This window comes from Aethalodelphis obliquidens, unplaced genomic scaffold (assembly GCF_003676395.1).
Source record: "Aethalodelphis obliquidens isolate GAN/ISIS:26980383/991018 unplaced genomic scaffold, ASM367639v1 scaffold1, whole genome shotgun sequence".
Lineage (NCBI taxonomy): Eukaryota > Metazoa > Chordata > Mammalia > Artiodactyla > Delphinidae > Aethalodelphis > Aethalodelphis obliquidens.
Window position 1 is genome coordinate 21,770,140 of NW_020837945.1, and position 7,382 is coordinate 21,777,521.

Genomic DNA, 7,382 nt, shown 5'->3' on the forward strand with positions numbered 1-7,382 from the left:
TAATTTCCCCAAATCATTTCACTCCATTAATTCCAGCATGATGTCACTAAATATTATCATTAATTGATTGATGGATTACATTGTGAAAGTACAACTTATCATAATTAGAAATTATATTTTTCAGTAACTTTCAGGTGAAAAGATTGAATGACCTTTATTAGCAGACACATTCTTCATTATCTTACCCCTTCCTAACTTGGGCCCAGCCGCTCCGCGGCATGTGGGATCTTCCCGGACCGGGACGCGAACCCACATTCCCTGTAGCAGCAGGCGGACTCTCAACCACTGTGCCACCAGGGAAGCCCCCCTTCCTAACTTTTAAAACCTGTCCCCTTGATGCAATTTCCAGAAGGTTTCAAGTTATTTCATCCTGTGAATCTGCTTCTGCTAGTCCCATTACATGACAGTCTTTATTTCTCAAAGATAACTTTTTACCTCACTAATGCTCCCTAGTCCACCAAGATTTAATTCTAGTGTCACATTAGCAATGACCTTAGTTAACTTGATATACCATTGCCCAGTGTACCAACAGCAAGTTATTAGAATTTCTAAAGGATAGTATTTGCTTATTATTCTTCATCTAGGAAATTCATATTTATTTAGAACAGAAGGTAATTGCATGGTTTTCTTTTCATCCTAAGTCACATCATAAATTGAGCTTATCACAAAATCGATGATCAGAAAATGCATGCATGAGTGAAAACATGTTTTTTATAATAACTGGACATTGTTTTTTTCTGTGCTTGGGAATTTAGTCAGGTATTACTAGGTATACTTAAAGTGACTTTAATGATCTCTCTCGGTATCCACACCCTTGTGTAATCTCCTCCTGTTGCAGTGAGTTGAGTTGGCCGTCCTGCTTTGCTTATAAGCAATAAAATATGGCAAGATGGATGAGATATCATATCTGTGATTGGGTTACATAAGATTGTGACTTGTAGGGTGGCCAAAATAGCTCAGTTGGGAGACCATTAGTCTGAAGATTGTGACTTGTGTCTTTCTAAGACTCCCTATTGCTTTCTGACTACCGCAGTTTGATGAAGCAAGCAGCTGAGTTAGAGAGGCCCATGTGACAAGGAACTGAGAGTAGTTCACAGCCAAGAGTCGGATAGAAACTGAGGCCAACAGTCCAGCAGTCTCTAGGAACTGAATTCTGTCAGCAACTATATAAACTTAGAAAAGTGGGTCCTTTCCCACACCAAACTTTCAGTTTAGAGTCCAGCCCTGGATGACAAACTCATTGCAGCTTGTGAGAGACTAAAGCAGAGGATGCAGCTAAGCTGCTCCCAGATTCCTGACCCATAGAAGCTGTGACATAATAAATGTGTGTTTTTGTAAGATGCTAATTTTGTGGTATTTTGTTAATGCAATCATAGATGGCAAACAAAAATTCTCTAGAGCATTACCTTACCTAAAAAGTGTGAGGCCCAAAATAATTCAGAAATGATACTCTAATGATATACAATACTTCAGATACATTTGGAGTTAGGGAAAACTGTTATTTACTTTAATTCCAGTCATGGATGCCTTGGATCCTGACAGGAATTATGTGTTTAAACATGTAGTCTTATGGTTGTACCTGGCATGGGCAAAGATACCACTTCCCCTGATCTTCTACATATATGAGACTTTGTTATTGCTCTTTAGGCATTAATGATATTTTGCCATTAGTCTTACTTTGATATTATTGAATTATAAATCTAATGATTTAAGTCACTTGTTCTCAAACATTTTCTTTTCATAAACTGTTGGTTTCTCAGGAACCAGAATAATTAAATATTATTGAGGATCCTGAAACATTTATGTAGATTATCTCTAGCAATAGTTACTATATTAGAAAGTAAAACTAATAATTAAAATATTGATTTCTAATTGATTTAAATATAACAATAAGTTTATTTCCTGTAAACATAGATAACATTTTTCTTTTCCTAAAGATGGCTGTATTTTTAAAAATAGAAGAATTGATAATAGTAGTATCTCTTTACATTTTTCAGATCTCCCTTATATAATGCTTAATATAAGAAATCTGGATTATCAAAAGTATTTGCATTTCATCACATACTATTACAGCCTCTGAAAACGTTCACTGACACTACTGAGTGAATGAGAGCAAAAAGATAATGTCCTACTATTATTATGTATATAGTTTTGAACTTTTGGACCCACTGAAGAGTCTTAGGGCCATTAAAGACTAACAAGACCACACTTTGAGAGTTATTGATTTAACTAATCATCTATTTTCTCTTTTGTTCTGAAAACAATAAAAAAGGATAATTACAAAAATGATAAATATTTTAGAAAATATTTTAGAAAATTATATCACCAAGTATAAAAACCTGTACGACACAATGAAAGTCTCCTTTCAGTTTAATATTAATTGGCATGCTTTGTTTAACTAAACATCATACTAGTCTACAATATTATCAACCAGTTTAAGCTTTGTCATCTTGCTCTCCAGGATAGAAAGAGGAATCTTCAGATGTGCTGAAAGACAAACACAGAAGTACTCGGTGGTCTCTTTTCTTTTCAATTTAGAAACTAGATTAGAAAAACATTGGATAAGTGATGTAGTTGGATGTGTTAAGTAATTCTAGAGAAACAGAACCAATAGGATAGTTATATAGATAAATGAGAAGAGACTTTTTAAGGGAACTGGTTTATGGAGACTGAAATGTCCCACAATCTGGTATCTGTAATCTGGAGACCCAGAAAAGCTGGTAGTGTAATTCATCTTGAGTCTGTTGGCCTGAGAAACGAGGGAGTTGATGCTGGACCTCCCAGTCCAAGGTTGAAGGCCTGAGAACTGAGAATGTGGGGGGAGAGCTGAGGGTGGAGGAAATGATGTCCCAGCTTGAGAGGGAGAGAGAATTTCCCCTTTCTCCACCTTTTTGTTCTGTTTGGGCCCTCAACCAATATGACGATACCTGCCCACATTGATGAGGGTGCATCTTCTTTACTTAGTCTAATAATTCAAATGCTAATTTCTTCCTGAAACACCCTCACAGGCATACCCAGTCAAGTTGACACATAAAATTAACCACTACATTGGATAATAACACATATGTTATAGATCCTGGTGATTTCCACTTACATTTCTAAGTTGTTCTTTAAGACATAATTCTGGTAACTTGAATACTTAGCCTCATAATTCATACTTAAAATAAAAACTTTGAAAATGAGACATTACTGGAGCATTCATCTTTTGATAATCTTCTAAGTCTCAGTTTTTGTTTTTTTTAGCTATTAACAAGAATAGTTTTATTTTGAATGTCTGGTTAAACTCTCAGTAATTTTCTGTTCATGTATCTTGACATATTACTATTATTACTATTACTACTATACATAGCTCAAGGAGAAAGTACATTTCTTTGAAGATTGTTTAACCTGATACTAAAAGTATGGTAAAGCCAAAATACAAACAAGGTTATACTGTATTGAACATATTAGAGCCCACTGTAATTATCACTAGGGACCTAATTTGCTCTTGAATACATTCATTTAACTCACATTCAAACAGATTGGAAGACATTCATTTTCATACTTCTTTGTCCAGGAATATTTTCTGCCAATTGTATCACTCATTTGTTTTCATACATTAGATTGAAAAGTTTGCTTTTAAGAAAAAATCATGAAATCTATGCTTATTACTTTAATTAAGGAATTTAAGTCCAATTCTTAATCTCTGACTAAAAGTTTATCAGCTAGTGTGACTGATAACGTTCCTTTGATCGTCACTTTACGATGGAATGAATTACCTTGTTCTGGCAGTGAGAAACAATCTGCTATTCTAAAATATTGTACCTGAAATCTACTATACTTGCTATTTCTTTGGTTGCATTCCAGAAGTCCAATATGTTCTCTCTGCATAAAGTAATTAATGAAGCAAATAAATATCTCAGAACTTGTGTTCAGGTAACATAGACAGTTATGATAATATCAAAAGCATAATTACATAAACATTCACTAAGAGAATAGAAATAACTGTTCAAGCAACCCAGACACTTGTCAAATATTTATCTTAATTCACTGTGAATTATATACTCAAAATTAAACATAGCCATGTTTATGGGTACTTCTTAGATATGTAGTCCACAAGTTTAAACACGTATTAACACAAATAAAAAAAAAAACAATGACTGAAGGCAAATAAGAGAAACAAAATGAAAAAACGTTGTGGGAGAAGGTTGAATAAGATATATCTTAAATATTGAAGTTGAAATTGCTGTAAAGGGCATTTGCATTTTAAATACTTTTAATTTTTGAAAATAAGTTTAATTTATAATTAGAGCAGCATTGGATTGTCTCCATGTTGAAAAGTAGACAAATTTAGGCTCAATATATAATATCAAGTGTGAATATTTTATTGCCTAAGATTTTGATTAGTTCTGACATTGTTATCAAACATGGTCTAAATATGTTTGATTTTGTGCACATGTTATATTTCCAAATTATAATTTAAAATAAGAGAGAAAAAAAATGACTACTGAATCATATACTTAATTAATAAAGCACATTTGAAAATACCCATATGGCAAATTATGTGTATTTTATATAAAACCTTCAAGTAATTAAGTATATTTTCAACATTTATGTTTTGAAAATTAAAATTTGATTCCATTTCTATCAAACATACAACTCATGGTATAGGCTGTTAATCCATGTAATATGATGAAAGATATAATATTTTTCTATCTCTCTTCTCTCCTACTTTGTCTAGGCTGCAACTCAGAATCTGCATGAAAAATTATGTTTTCATATTAGAGAGATCTCAAATCCCCTATATCATAATAGTTATTGTTAATACTATGTGAGTCTAAATATTTTAACCCTGCTATAGTTAAGATTTTTCATAATTTGAAAATTTGGCCTACAAATATACACACAGAGAAAAATATTGAATGAAAATTATATAGAAGCTGAGAATCTGGAAATGTCAGAGCATCTGGAAGTTGAATCAATATTTCAGTTGTACCAGTCTAATCAAAAGGATTAGGGCAGGAACCTCAGCTTGCCAGGAGGGCCTCCTCAGTAGGTGTTCCTCTCAGTAGGAGTCTTGCAGCAGTTCTTGTAAACCTATACAGCTCTGGTGAGCTCTCTTCCACCCAGGTAACAGCTGAGGTGGAAAGGAGATAAAATACAGAATCTACAGGTGTGGAAACTACCCTTGATTAAAAGCCTCACATTCCACAGGAGCCATAATCTTTTGTACCAACTCCGTAGAAAGACCTTTCATGGACTGTACAAGGTACATGCCCAATTATGAGTCTCTACACTCAGAGGAACCTCACGGTAGGGCTTCCTATCAAGTATTGTCCCTTGGTTTAAGTCAGCCTTCAATTAAGCAGTCGTTTTACTGTAAGCAGTGTTGCTTAGTAACTTAGTTGACAAATAGCGTCCTTCCCCGTTTCTAGGGAAACAAAGCTAGGAAATTTAACTGAAAATAAAATTCTCATGCAGAAGAGGAACAATTTTGTTAACTCTCTGCCAACACCATTAAAATGTAGATACAAAAGCCTTGCTGACGCTCTTAATTGTTTAGCTCTTTCTGTGCATCAAGATAATAAATTGGAAAGTCATTAGCAAATACAGAGTAACCATTGGCCGAGGCCTATGTAACAAACATTTATATAGGGTTTCTTCTTAAAATTAAGCAGTAGGTGTGGTCCACCCTAATTCTATGTTGACGTAAGACATTATGTGGTCAATTAACTATGTATTTTGTCACACTGGATTCATACACATTACACTGTAGCCCTAAAAATCCCTATCAACAAGAGTTGTTTTCATTGACATGAAAACCAAAGAAAGAAAATTTGAAGATGAAAAGTATGCTCAATGTGGAGCATCTGCTTAAAATTCAAATAAAGATTGGAAACAGAATAGAAGCAGCAACAAGAAACCACACACAAAAACATCGAGGAAGATCGCAAACTACTGATGCCAGGCAGCTATTGTGAGAATTATGAAAATGAGGAAGGTTCTAAAGCACCAGCAGTCACTTGGAGAAGTACTGACCCAGCTGTCCTCAAGATTCAAGCCTCGGGTCCCAGTAATTAAGACATGCATTGACATTCTGATTGAGAAAGAATATTTGGAGTGAGTGGATGGTGAAAAGGACAACTACAGTTACTTGGCTTAACCCTCCTAGAAGGGTCTGACCACGGGCACAGCCCCTCGTCCCATGGGAAGGATGGAGAGGAGTCGGCAGCGGCTGCGCCACCAGTAATTTTTTTTTTTTGGTTTTGAAACTTTAATGAGAAAAAATATATAATACCGAGCTCAAGAACACTGTGTGTTTGGTGTGTCACTGGCCCAAGGGTTGGGGATACACAGGATAGAAGTAGCAAACAGGATATACGTAAACAAAGATACACACGCTCGCAATGAAAAACCGGGGCTGGACACGTTTTTAAGTCTCATTTTCCTCATCACTCAGCAGCATGTTGGGGATCCCACAGCTGATGGGGAACAGATGTCCTGACTCTGGGCACTGCAGGGTGCCCTCCAGGACATTCACCTCCAGCCTTTGTGCACCTCGACCAGATGCAAGGTGTTGGCAGCCTCCAGAAGCTCCGCCCACTCCACTTTGGGTACCGTAGGAGCCACGAAGTCGGGGTTGAACTCCACAGGGTTGATGCGGACCCCGGTGGCCTGGAGGCACAGGGGGAAGCCACGGGGCCCCACCCCCGCACATGCGAGCTCAGCAGGCATTTATTAGTGACCTTAGGGAGAGCTACTTCAGTGGTAAGTGGAATGAGATTGCAGTGGGTTGAGATGTGAATGGGAACTGAGGTAGTGAACATTATGACAACAGGTATGTGAAGGTGATACGCAATAAAGCATAGTAAGCTTAAATTCAGTATTTTATAAGGGATGAAATCTGAGTCTTAAAAAATTGATGGAAAGAATATCAGTTAAAACTGTTCAAAATAAAGATTAACTGTTAAGAATGGGGTAAATCATACTTTAAAAATTTGCAGATTATTACAAATCCCTAATTCGAAAATTAATATGGGGTATTGTATATAGGGGTCGAGCAAAGAGTGTAGATTTGATAGAAAGTGAATGCTTTGTGGATAGTTTTTAGTTTAACTAAATTTTAATAGGCATTGTTTAGTGTTAGAATTCTAATTACATACAATTTCTAACTACATACATACATTAAAAATTTATTTACCATTTAACTCATAAAAGCCTCTGGGAAATGAATTTTATATTTGGTTCTTAGCAATATAAAAATGCTACAGATTATACACATTTGAATTTCTCAAGAAGTATGCAAGTAAGTATGAAAAGATATATACAGTAAAAGAATGGCAAAACCATTAAATTTTGAATACATATGCAAATATTCTTTAATGAAAAAAATAATGGTTTAT

General features: G+C 35.3%; 1 pseudogene; it reads right to left on the reverse strand.

Annotated features, from left to right (window-relative positions):
- Positions 1–6,412: 6,412 nt before the first annotated feature.
- Positions 6,413–6,806, reverse strand: LOC113624694 (multifunctional methyltransferase subunit TRM112-like protein pseudogene; annotated as a pseudogene).
- Between the last annotated feature and the right edge of the window lie 576 nt (positions 6,807–7,382).